Source organism: Peromyscus eremicus, chromosome 23 (assembly GCF_949786415.1).
Source record: "Peromyscus eremicus chromosome 23, PerEre_H2_v1, whole genome shotgun sequence".
Taxonomy (NCBI): domain Eukaryota; kingdom Metazoa; phylum Chordata; class Mammalia; order Rodentia; family Cricetidae; genus Peromyscus; species Peromyscus eremicus.
In genome coordinates, this window is record NC_081438.1 from 13137235 (window position 1) to 13150601 (window position 13367).

General features: G+C 46.0%; 1 long non-coding RNA gene across 1 annotated transcript; it reads left to right on the forward strand.

Annotated features, from left to right (window-relative positions):
- The first annotated feature begins 236 nt into the window (after positions 1–236).
- On the forward strand, positions 237–13162 carry LOC131898396 (uncharacterized). The gene is made up of 4 exons (XR_009375920.1): positions 237–322; positions 8928–9056; positions 12460–12572; positions 13069–13162. It is a non-coding gene; the product is annotated as an uncharacterized LOC131898396 (long non-coding RNA).
- The last annotated feature ends 205 nt before the right edge of the window (positions 13163–13367 follow it).

Genomic DNA, 13367 nt, shown 5'->3' on the forward strand with positions numbered 1-13367 from the left:
AACGTTTTAGGAACCAAGCATGGTAGCTTGGGCCAGTGATCGCAGCATGTGAGAGGCAGAGGCCAGAGTTCAAAACCCTCCTTAGCTACACAGGGAGCCAAGAGGCCAGCCTTTGTCACATGACGCCATGTCTCAGAGCCGAAACTCCCTTTGGATGCCTCCACGTGGGCAGACCTAGAAGTATTAGTAAGTGGAAGTCCGCGTCCGGTCTGTGAGGCAGATTCGTTGAACACAGGCTAGTAAAGACGTCTGCCTAGAACCGTGTGAGTTCTGTGTCCTGTTGGATCATCAACTTGTTTCCATAAACAAGTGTGGAAAGCAGGTAAAGTTCAGGGTGTGGACACCGCACTGAAGGCTGGAGACACTAGATTGTAATTCAGCCTCTGTTCTTAAAGGGTTCATGGCGGGAGGTCATGTGGTTCAGATGGGGACGTGGTCTTGGAGGTAGATATGAGAGAGTAAAGCACTGTGGAGAGTGTGTTGACATCTGGTAGGGTGACAGCTCTGAATATCGAACATGGGAGATTGTGTCCAATAAATACAGCGTTGCTGGGCTTGGGGAGAGGAGGTCTAGGTGCCAGGAGAGGATATTGGGACCAAAGTGAAGGGTCAGAAACCACGTGTGTTGTTGAAGAGTCAGTCGTGGTAGGAGATGAGGCAGAAAGTGACTTTTAGACCAAGATGACCTATTTAAAAAGGGAAAGGTTGATAAAAACTAAGGAAGTTTGTTTACATTTTTGCAATTATTTATCTGTGTTCGTGTACATACGTATGTGGTACCCATGCCATGGCGTGAGCAAGGAGTTCAGAAGACAACGTGCCCGGAGCTGCCTCTCTCCTACCATATGAGTGTCAGGATTTGAACTCAGAGCCTCAGGATTGATGACAAACCCTCTTATCCCCTGAACCACTTCTCTACACTCCCTAAGAAAGTCTTGACCTGATACATTCTTGGGCCAAAACCCTTTGGGCCAATGAGACTTAGGAATCCTAATCAATTTTCTAAAAACCTGGAAGGTTAGGGATTCCTAGGTGCCCTGAGGAAGTTGCTCGGGCATTCTGTGGGAGGGAAGGTTTTCTTGTTTGTGTGGTTGCTGTCTCCCCTAAGCTACTTACCCCTTGAGAAAGGGGGGTTCAGAAGAGTGCTAGGCCCAGAGAGCAAACTTTTCAAGTACTTCAAACAGAAGCTGGGCAGTGGTCTTTAATCTCAGCACTCGGGAGGTAGAGGCAGGCGGATCTCTGTGAGTTCAAGGCCAGCCTGGTCTACAGAGTGAGTTCCAGGACAGGCACCAAAGCTACACAGAGAAACGCTGTCTTGAAAAACAAAACAACAACAAAAAGGACAAAAGGGGGGGACTGGAGAGATGGCTCAGCGGTTAAGAGCACTGGCTGCTCTTCCAGAGGACCTGAGTTCAATTCCCAGCAACCACATGGTGGCTCACAACCATCTGTAATGAAATCTGGTGCCTTCTTCTGGCCTGCAAGGATACATGGAGGCAGAACATTGTATACATAATAAATAAATCATAAAAAAAAAAGAAAAAAAGAAAGTCTTGGGGTTGGGGATTTAGCTCAGTGGTAGAGCGCTTGCCTAGCTCCAAAAAAAAAAAAAAGGACAAAAGGAAAATACAAACCCAGACATGGCAGGGCAGCTGACCAGGGCAGCCACTGGACAGCGGCTGGGCTTCGGTGCTGGATTTCATCATCCTGAAACTACACGGTGACCACGCTGACCTTGTGGGACAGCCACAAGGATTGAGTGAAGTCGTGTTTGTGCCTCAGATTGTAAACAGCTAGCGACCGTTCACATGACGGTGTGTGGAAAATGTACCCGTGGTGGAGTTTGCCCTGTTGTCAAACACAGGGGTGAGCTAAGAGGCCTGAGTCTTTCAGGTGCTTTCTTCTGCACAGTGTACTTCTCTGCACGGTGCAAATTAGCCCGACATTGGCTCTCAGGCAAACACACTTGGATATTTAAAAAGAAAAGAAAAAAAAAAAAACTAGCCAAATGTAATGTGCTTTTGAAAGGCAATTAGAGAAAACAGAAGGCTTGGATCCTCTGGGGAGTGTAAATCACCATGAAAGACAGTTTAGTGTCCAAAGGTTGGGAATGGAGAAAATTGTGTATCCAATTAGGGACCGGGAGGAAGGGATACAAATGTCCACTGCTGTACCGTTCTTCAAATCCTTAACGGGAACCACCCTACTGTTGGTCAGTGTTGGAGTAGGCGAATTACCACCGTAGAGTATCACAGCTGTGGAAGAGGTTTGCTGTCATATACAGCAGTGGAAAGCCTGATATTGGTTACAAAAGTAAAACAGAAGCCAGGTGTGGTGGTGCATGCCCGTCATCCCAGCGCTTGCAAGACTGAAGCAGGCAGGCTGGAAAGATGAGATGTCTCAGCGGTTAAAAGCACACACTGTATTTGCAGAGGACTTAAGTTCTGTGTTTCTAAAGGGGCAACTCACAACTGCCTGGAACTTCAGCTCCAGGAGATCCAACACTTTCTGAGGGCGCCTGCACACACACACACACACACACACACACACACACACACACACACACACACGGCATACAATCTTCCCTTGCATGCTGGGGATGTCTTTCTGTATGCTGTGAATATGTGTTGCTCTGATTGATTGATAAATAAAACGCCGATTGGCCAGTAGCCAGGCAGGAAGTATAGTATAGGCGGGATAAGCAGAGAGGAGAATTCTGGGAAGTGGAAGGCTGAGTCAGGAGATGCTGCCAGCCACTGCCGCCGCAAGAAGCAAGATTTAAAGATACTGGCAAGCCACGAACCACGTGGCAAGGTATAGATTTATAGAAATGGGTTAATTTAGGATGTAAGATCTAGCTAGCAAGAAGCCTGAGCCATTAGGCCATACAGTTTTAATTAATATAAGCCTCTGTGTGTTTACTTGGGTCTAAGCGGCTGCAAGATTGGCAGGTGAGAGAAATTTGTCCTGACCATGGGCCAGGTGGGACACACTCTCATAAATAAAAATAAACTTAAAAAGATTCAAGCATGAGGAAAATGCTTGGGTTTCATAGGGAGATCCTGATGATGGCTCATTGGGGTAGACAGAGGTGCTTGGCCACAACCTGACTTTCACTTACTGTGTCGACGTTTTCCCATGGGTTAGTGTGGATATCGCATCATTCCATTTTAGGGCTGAATAACATTCCATGTTATTTTATGTCACATTTTATTCATCTCATAAGTTGATGGACATTTAGATTATTTATTTTTTAAGAGATTTATTATTTATGTGTTTGTGTCTGTGTATCGGTATGTGCACATAAGAGTGGGTGCTCCCAGAGGCCATAAAAGGGTGTTAGGTCCCCTAGAGCTGCAGTTCCAGACAGCTGTGAGCCTTCTGACTTGGGGCTGGGAACTGAATAACTATGGGAATTTACAAATAAAATAGCTACACTAAATGTTGTTTGTTTGTTTGAGACAGGGTTTCTCTGTGTAGTTTTGGAGCCTGTCCTGGATCTCACTCTGTAGACCAGGTTGGCCTGGAACTCACAGAGATCCACCTGCCTCTGCCTCTCGGGTGCTGGGAACTGAACTCAGGTCCTTTCAAGAATGGCGAGTGCTTTTAACTGCTGAGCCATCCCTGTGTCCCACGGTTGTTTACTCTGCCTGGCTATCATGAAAGATGCCTTTATAACACACAGAAGTCCTCTTAGCGACACATGCGTTCATTCTTCTTACTGGCATACCTCCAGCTAGAAGTGGAACTTATGTGTCACATAGTTAAATTTGTCCAATTGTTTTCCAAAGTGGCTGTGCCAGGTTCCATCTGTGTCGGTAACATTTGGTGTTGCCTGTCACCTTGCTAGTCATAGGAAGTAGCATCTCACTACAATTCGGTTTGCATTTCCCACAAGGTTATTGATGCTGCTGAGTTCAGAATGCATTTGTGCTTGCTTGTTTTATTTTGTTTTAGATGGGATCTCACTCTGTAAACCAGACTGGCCTTAAACTCACAGAGATCCTCCTGCCTCTGCCTCCCAAATGCTGGGATTAAAGGCCCAGCCAGAATGTATTTGTTAAATGCAGGAATAACTGTGGGAATTTACAAATGAAATACCTACACTAAAATTTTAAAATCTGTATTTATTGCTGCCTTAATCCCAGCACTCGGGAGGCAGAGGCAGGCAGATCTCTGAATTCAAGGCTGGCCTGGTCTACAGAGTGAGTTCCAGAACAGCCAGAACTACACAGAGAAACCCTGTCTTGAAAAAAGAATGTTTTTTAAATTTATTATTGTGTGGCTGTGAATTCATGTGCCATGGCGTGCACGTGGATGTCAGAGGGCAATTTTGTGTAAACACTTCTCTCCTTCCACATCCCTGTGGGTTCTGGGATCATCAGGCTCACTCGATTGGGCAAAAGTGCCTTTACCCACTGAACCATCTTGCCACCCTAAAAATTTCATATTCCCGATTTAAAGTACTTATTTAGTACTTTGAGCTGGGCATAGTGGTACACACCTTCAATCCCAGTACTAGGGAGACAGAGGCAGGTGGATTTCTGTGAGTTTAAGATCAGTCTGGTCTCCATAGCAAGTTCCAGGCTAACTAACCAGCCAGCACTACATAGTGAGGCCCTGTCTTAAACAAACAAACAAACAAACAAACAAATAAATAAATAATAAGGACTTTGGAACTTGGGACCTGCTACACTTGGTAATGCCTTCCATGCATGTTTGAATCTGGATCTCCAGAACCCATTTAAAAAGTCAAATACAGAGCTAGAAAAATGGTTCAGCAGCTAAGAGCGCCCAGTGCTCTTCAGAGGACCCAGAGTTCAGCTCACAACTGCCCGTGAATCCAACCTGACTCCAAGGTTCCCAGCACACACATGTAAGGGTGGTGCTAGGGAGGTGGAGACGGGCAGACCCTTGGGGTCGCGGCCAGCCAGGCTACTAGAGTGTTCAAGCTCCAGCTCAGTTAGAGACCCTGTCTCAAAAGATTAGATGGAGAGGCATGGAACCATGCCCAGTGTCCACCTCTTGCCTCCACATGCCCATGCATACATGTGCACTCCCACATACATACATAATGTAATGAACGCATGATTGAAGCTGGAGAGAGAGTCCGGACACTAAGAGAATCCAAGGTCTTTTCCCAGCACCTACGTTTGGCATCTCACAACTGCCTGTAACTCCAGTTCTGAAGGAGTCTGGTCTCTGTGGGCACCTGTACACAAATGCACAAACATGAACATAATTTTTTTTTTGAGACAGGTTTTCTCTGTGTAGCCTTCACTGTCCTGGAACTCACTCTATAGACCATGCTGGATTTGAACTCACAGAGATCTGCCTGCCTCTGCCTCCTGAGTGCTGTGATTGAAGGTGTGCGCTATCACACCTAGTTGGCGATGCTGTTTTTTTTATTTTTATTTTTAATTATTTTAATTATTTTTTTGGCTCTTTAGGGGGTCTGTTATCCACCTCGCAAATAAACACACAAAGAAATAAATACTTTTACTAATGAATGCCTGGCCTTAGCTTGGCTTGTTTCTGGCCAGCTTTTCTTAACTTAAATTATCCCATCTACCTTTTGCCTCTGGCTTTTCTCTTTCTCTATTCTATATACCTTTCTCTACCTCTTACTCCCTAGCTTGCTGTGGAGCTGGGTGGCTGGCCCCTGATGTCCTCTCCCCTTCTCCTTCTGTCTCTCTTCTCTTCCCAGATTTCTCCTCCTATTTATTTTCTCTGCCTGCCAGCCCCACCTATTTCTCTCTCCTGCCTAGCTATTGGCCTTTCAGCTCTTTTTTTTGTTGTTGTTGTTTTTTTTGTTTTGTTTTGTTTTTCGAGACAGGGTTTCTCTGTGTAGCTTTGCACCTTTCCTGGAACTCACTTGGTAGCCCAGGCTGGCCTCGAACTCACAGAGATTCGCCTGGCTCTGCCTCCCGAGTGCTGGGATTAAAGGTGTGTGCCACCACCGCCCCGCCATTCAGCTCTTTATTAGACCAATCAGGTGTTTTTTGTTTGTTTTTTAAATATTTATTTATTTATTATGTATATAGTATTCTGCCTGCATGTGTCCTTGCAGACCAGAAGAGGGCACCAGATCTCCTTTAAGTGGTTTTAAGACACCATGTGGTTGCTGGGAATTGAACTCAGAACCTCTGGAAGATCAGTCAGTGCTCTTTTTTTTTTAAAATTTTTTTAAGTTATTTTATTTTTACTTTATGTTTATTGACGTTTTGCCATGGGTGTCAGGTCCCCTGGAACTGGAGTTACAGACAGTTGTGAGCTGCCATGTGGATGCTGGGAATTGAACCCGGGTCCTCTGGAAGAGCTGTCAGTGCTCTTAACTGCTGAGCCATTTCTTCAGCCCCCAGTTAGGTGTTTTAGACAGGCAAAGTAACACAGCTTCACCGAGTTAAACAAATTCAACATAAAAAAATGCAACACATCTTTGCATCATTAAACAAATATTCCACAGAAAAACAAATGTAAAACACCTTCAACTAATATTCCACAACAGGATGCACTTGAGCAAAGTACTATGTACATGAAAGAAAATATCATAATAAAACCAATTATGTTGTACACCAACTGAAGTAATTTTTGAAAATGAATAAGAAAAATAGAAAAGTCAATGTTTTGCCTTATTATAAATAAGTGAACTTCAAAAATTTCCAGTACCCAAACATAGTTCATTTTTTGTGAGTGATAGATATTTAGTTGCAATAAAGATGAATTCATTTCTTTTTTTCTGGTGCTGGGGTTCAAACTCCGCCTTACAGAACATTCTTGAATAAATTTTTGTTGAATAACCTTTGTGCTTTTTTTGTGGTAGGAAATGAATTCCACGGAATTGCCAGCAGGGGGCGCAATGATCCAAGATTTAAGCTTGTATTCTAAAAAAAGCCAAGGCGCTCAGCCAACATTGTACCTTGTTTGCCTGTTTGTTTTCAATACTGAGTATCATGTAGTCTGACCCCGGGTGGCCAGGAACCACCCCTGAGCTTCCTGCCTCCACATTCCTCATGCTAAGATTATAGGTGTGGGCCACAGTCTCCGCCCTTGACTTCTTCAACTTGTGTTTGCAAAACATTTCTCTTGAATTTCCCAGAGGAATCTGCCATAATACAAAAGAACCCACTAGCAGGATGGTGGTGGTAGCGCACACCTTTAATCCCAGCGCTAGGGAGGCACAGGGAGTTGGATCTCTCTGAGTTCGAAGCCAGCCTGGTCTACACAGAGCGAGTTCCAGGACAGCCAGGGCTACACAGAAAAACCCTGTCTCAAAAAACTACAAAACCAACCAAACAAACAAACCACTAAATATGGTTTAATCCGAGAATTGTTCCTCTTATTTCTGTAACAAAGACAAAAACTATAGCCATTTGGTGTTTTCTCTGCTGATTGAATTTTGCTTCAAAATAATGGATTTGGCTGGGGTCCAGGATCTGGGGCTGCTTGTATCTGTAGCCAATGAGAGAGCAAAGGCTTTTGTCATCTATAAATACATCCTCATGTTCCTTCTCTCTTTCCCTTCCTTCTTTTTTGTAGTCCTGATGACGGGACCTGATGCCTTGAACATCTAGGCAAGTTCTCTACCACTGAGTTAACATTAATTTTATTTTATTTTGTTTTGACGAGACAGGGTTTCTCTGTGTAGCCCTGGCTGTGCTGGAACTCGCTCTTTAGACCAGGCTGGCCTCGAACTCACAGAGATCTGCCTGCCTCTGCCTCCCGAGTGCTGGGATTACAGGCGCGCGCCACCACCGCCTGGCATTATTATTTTACATTTGTGTGTACGTGTACTGTGGCACACACATCGCTTACAGCAATTGGCTCGTCTCTTTCCTCATGTATGTCCTAGGGGTCAAACTCAGGTTCCCAGGCTTAGTGGCAAATGCCTTCGTACACACTGAGCCATCTCTCCGTCTCAAAGATGGTTAGTTTTTGTCAATTTGACACAGACTAGAGTCACCTGGGAAGAGGGTGAACTCTGCTCCATTGAAAGATTGCCTCCCATTAGACTGGCCTGTGGGCATGACCGTAGGGCATTTTCTTCATTAGTGATTGATGTGGAAGGGCCCAGCCCACAGTGGGCAGCGCCACACCTGGGCAGGTGGTCCTGGGTTGTATAAGAAAGCAAGTTGAGCTAACCAGGAGGAGCAAGCCAGTAAACAATGTTTTCCCCCACAGCCTCTGATTCAGCTCCTGAGTTTCTGCTGTGGCTTGCCTTGAAAATGATTTATAACCAGTAAGATGAAATGGACCTTTTCTCCCCCAAGTTGTGCTCTAACTTTCCTTTCTTTTTTATTTTTTTCTTGTATTTATTTGTATTTTATGTGCATTGGCGTTTTGCCTGCATGTATGTCTATGTGAGGGTGTCGGATCCCCTGGAGCAGGGTTAGACAGTGTGAGCTGCCATGTGGGTGCTGGGAACTGAACTTGGGTTCTTAGTTTTATTTTATGTATATGGGTATTTTGTATGTGTGTCTCTGCACTCTGCATGCCCACTGGAGGCCAGAAGAGGACCTAGATCCACTGGGATTGGAGTTACACCAGGGTTGTGAGCTGTTGTGTGGGTGCCAGGAACTGAAGAGTCCTCGGCACTGGTGCACATCATTCCCACTGTCTGGCAATAAATAATTTTTTTAATGGTGTGTTAATGGATATGGGTTTGTTTGGAGAAGTGATAAAAATGTTCTAGAGCTGGGAGGTGGTGGTACACACCTTTAATCCCAGCACTTGGGAGGCAGAGCTAGGCGGATCTCTGTGAGTTCAAGGCCAGCCTGGTCTACAGAGCGAGATCCAGGCCAGGCACCAAAACTACAGAGAAACCCTGTCTCTGAAAACAAACAAAAAAACTACTTTTAAGTGATTTTATAGCATGTGAATAATAGTTTATAAAACTGTTACTCAAATATGCATATATATCTTCGAAGGTGTCGCGGTCATGATAAATAAGGAAAGACTTAGTTCTACTTTCACAGACCAGAAGGACACCATGCTTGATGTTATGTCAGAACCTGGAGCAGAAAAGGACAATAATGGAAAGAAACAGTCAAATCTGAGTAAGTTCTGAGAGTTCGTTTACAGCAATCTACTTACCAGTGTTGATTTCTTTTTTCTTTTCTTCTTTAAGAGATGGTCTTAAGTCGTTCAGGCTAGCCACCAACTTGCTATGTCGATGATGATGGTCTTGAACCCCCCCCACCTAGTCCCCTGCCTCCATCTCCCGGAGAACTGGAATTACGGAAGTGTGCCATTGTACTTGGCCCGTAAAAGACATTTACGTTCAGATGTCCATTGCACAGGCACAATCCCTAATGAACTCTGTTGATGGGGATGTGTAGCAAGGGTTGTCTGTCCAGATGTTTCTTGGCCTTGCTGTGCAGGATTGCCCCCTCGGGCATGAGGCTAGACTCCTCTGGAATGAGGAAGGTCCTATGATCTAGCCACCAGGTGAATCAGAGAATTTCTGTCTGGGCCAGCTCCAAAACAGAAGGACCATGGAAGCCGGGTTTGTATATCATAAAGTTAAAAAAGTCCTAAATGAGCTGGACATTCAGGCCTGTAATTCTGGCACTTGAGAGGTGGCAGGAAGGTCAAGAGTTCAAAGTTAGGTTGAGGTTGGTGGTGCAAGCCTTTATAATCCCAGCACTCAGGAGGCAGAGGTTGGCAGACTCTAAGTTAACTAAGTTTAACGCTAGCTTGGTCTATACAGCAAGTTCTGTGCCAGCCAGGACTACAGAGTGAGGCCCTGTCTCAAAAATAGAAAGGGTGGGGAGCTGGGGGAGGTGGCCCAACGGTTAAGAACACTGGCTGCTCTTGCTGAGGACCTGGGTTTGGGTCCCAGCTCTCACAGCTTATGGGCAAATGTAACTCAGGGTTCCAGGGGATCTGAGGCCCTCTTCTGGCCTCTGTGGGCACTAGGCACGTACACAGTCAATGTGCAGGCAAAACACATCTGGACATACAAAAAATAATTTTGTTTTCCCCTGAGGCAAGTTTTTTCTGACTATCCTGGATCTCGCTTTGTAGACCAGGCTGGCCTCGAACTCACAGAGATCCTCCTGGCTCTGCCTCCCGAGGGCTGGGAGCAAAGGTGTGCACCACCGTTGCTTGGCAACAATAACGATTTTTTTTAAAAAAAGATTTCAAGGTCATTCTTGGCTAAATAATGAGTTTGAGGCCAGTGTGGGCTGCATGAGACCCCATCTCCAAAACACAGAGGTAAAAGGTAAGATGGGGAGGATTGTGCTTTCTGGAGTCTGCCTGGGGAAGGCTTTAAGGGCTAGAGGAATCATGTTCAAAACCAGAAAATAAATATCAGAGAATCTGCTGTTATGAGCTTCCGAACACATCAGAACAAGTGCTTTATTTTTTTTTTTCCATTTTGCTGGGTTTGAACCTGGGGTCTTGTGTATGCTAGGCAAGTGCTCTACCACTGAGCTATGTCCTAAACCTCATGCCTTGCTTTTTACTTTGAGACAGAGAGAATCTCACTCAATTGCCAAAGGATGGCCTTGAATCTGATCTGTACCCCCTACGTTGAAATGGGGGGTGGTGTCCAAGAGTCCTAGATGTCCTGGGACTTGCTCTGTAAACCACAGGCTGGCCTTGAACTCAGAGATCTGCCTCTTGAGTGTGCCACCACTGCCCAGAGAAGGTCTTGAAGTTCTGATCCTCCTGCCTCAGCCTTCCAGATATCTGGGATTACATGCCTGTGCCAGCAGGCCTGCCTAAAATGGAGATTTTAATTTCAAAAAAGCATTTGAGTAATTAAAAAAATACCATCAATATATATAATACAAATTATTTATTAAATTTACCTGATCTTTTTTTTTCAGAGTATATGAATGATCATATAACTTTAATTAGCATCCTTTTGTGGGGGTATTTTGAGACAAGGTCTCAGTATGTATCCCAGGCTGGTCTCCAACTCACAGAGATCTGTGGTGATATATTGTGTACCCTAATAAACTTGCCTGAGGATCAGAGGACAGAGCCAGCCACTAGATTAGACATAGAGGCCAGACAGTGGTGGCACACACCCTTAATCCTATCACTCAGGAGGCAGAGATCCATCTGGATCTCTATGAGTTCAAGGCCACACTGGGAATAGAGCCAGGCAGTGGTGGCACACACCTTTAATCCCAGTACTGGGGAGCACACACGCCTTTAATCCCAGGAATTAATGGCAGGGCAGAGAAAGGTATAGAAGGTGTGGAGAAAGGTATAGAAGGTGTGAGGAAACAGGAACTAAAGCAATTCAGCTGAGACCCTTTCGGGTGAAGATTCAGAGGATTTCAGTTTGTGAGGTAATAGGTGGAGGCTGTGGCTTGCTCTGCTTCTCTGATTTTTCAGCTTTTATCCCCAATATCTGGTACCGGGTTTTTTATTAAAAGACCATCTAAGATTCGAACAACAGAGGTCTGCTTGCCTCTGCCTCCTGGATTCTGGAGTAAAAGGCACACACCACTGTGCAGGGCTCAGACTATACTTTTAACTGCCTGGCATGGGGTGTTTTGGATGGTTCTGTCTGTGCCGCTATAAATGTCTTTATAAGATGGCTTGGTATGGTCTTGGGGACGATTTTCATTTAGGGAAAACAGACCAAGGGAGAGTCACTGGCACTTTGACTTCACCTTGGACAGCTGTGTTTCTTTGGAAAGGACCCTGGGTGTTTTGCAATGGGAGCTGTGGGTAAATTCCATCACCCAGCATAGCCTGAAGCCTGTAGGATGATAGGATTTTAAGTGTCTCTGTATTTTAACAAGATTGACACTAGGTATTCCAGGGTACATTAAAACTTGGATAAACCACCAGGTGGTGGCGGCACATGCCTTTAATCCCAGTAGAGCCAGGTGGATCTCTGTGAGTTCGAGGCCAGCCTGGGCTACAGAGTGAGTTTCAGGAAAGGCTCCAAAGATACAGAGAAACCCTGTCTCGAAAAAAAACAAAAACAAAACTTGGAGAAGCCATGGATTTGTGGCTCACACAGGTGATCCCAGCACGTAGGAGGCTGTAGCCGGGAACTACCACAAGCTCAAGGCCATCCTGGACTACATACCCACCCACCCCCCTCACAACTAATTGCCTTTATTTCAGTATGCATCCACACTTCAACATTTAGTGGTCCTGAACAAAGTGGGGAACGTGGCAACGAGCCAGGATGCCAGGCCCACTGTCACAGCCATCAGAAGGACAGTGGTACAGCCATTAGTCACCAAGGTCCTGGCCTCCCTACCCAGTCCATCCAAAGTCTCAGGTGCATGCCATAAAACTTAGGAAAACAGGGGTGCAGCCAAGGTACCCCCAATCTGAAAATGCAGTGCTCCTCTGGGTCTCTGTCTGAGGAGCAGCAACACGAAAACCCGAGTCTTGTGGGTCAGGGCCTTGCGTTCCATCTGTCAGGCTCCACATCAGACCCAATGGGTGACCAAGGTGACACCCGTGTTCATTCCTCTTCAGTGTGTAAAAGCAAAGCGATTTTGGGAAGAGGAACTGCCTCAGAACCTTGTGCGCTTAGGACTCTCCACATGGCCTGTCTCCAGGCAAAACCACCCAGGACTCAACGCTAGCAGGTCCGAATCTCTTCATTGACTGTTCCCTTGGAGACCTGAGCTCAGCTGATGGTGGCGGCAGGGTGGAGGACCGGGCACTCCCTTCCCAGGCTGGCGGCAAGAAAGCCTGTGGTCCAGAGCTTCGTGAGGGAAGCCAGGTTCCTTCCACCTCATCTGATGGCTTCTGGCCACAGCCACTGTTGGGTGGTGATGGGCAAAAAGAGAGTTGAGGGGGACAGGAAAGGAGCACCCCTTGATAAAGGTGGGGAGATGGGAAGCCCTGAATCCTCACCCACGGCCAATTTCGGAGGGAGAGGAGGGTTACAATCTCAGCTTTGGCCAAGGGTGGGAGTGGAGGAGTTGGGACGATGCCTTGGATGGGCATCACTTACGACTTAAGAAAGCAGGAGTGCAGTCAAGGTACCCCCAAGCCCCTACTTGTAGTGGATAGCCATTCCAACCTTGATCTGGAAGTTCCAACCCCCATGGAGGCTTTGGTAACTGTCACACCTACAAGGTGAGGCCAAGAGAGGACCCTGAAGACCCGAGATCCGGATGCGCCATCTCTCTTGGTTCCTGGACCCTGGATGCTGGAGGCAGACCGAACAGAGTTCTCCAGAGAACACCACTGGACTGCGCCACACCTTTCCCAGACCCTGCAACCTACCTATCCCTTCATTTGTAAGTTATACCACTAAATAAACCTCCCTTTTAACTACGTGGAGTGGCCACAATAATTTCACCAATACCTACTAGTCCCAGGGATGCCCCCTAAAGCCTTCCCATCTATTCCAAGGGCCACCATGCAGTTGTGAT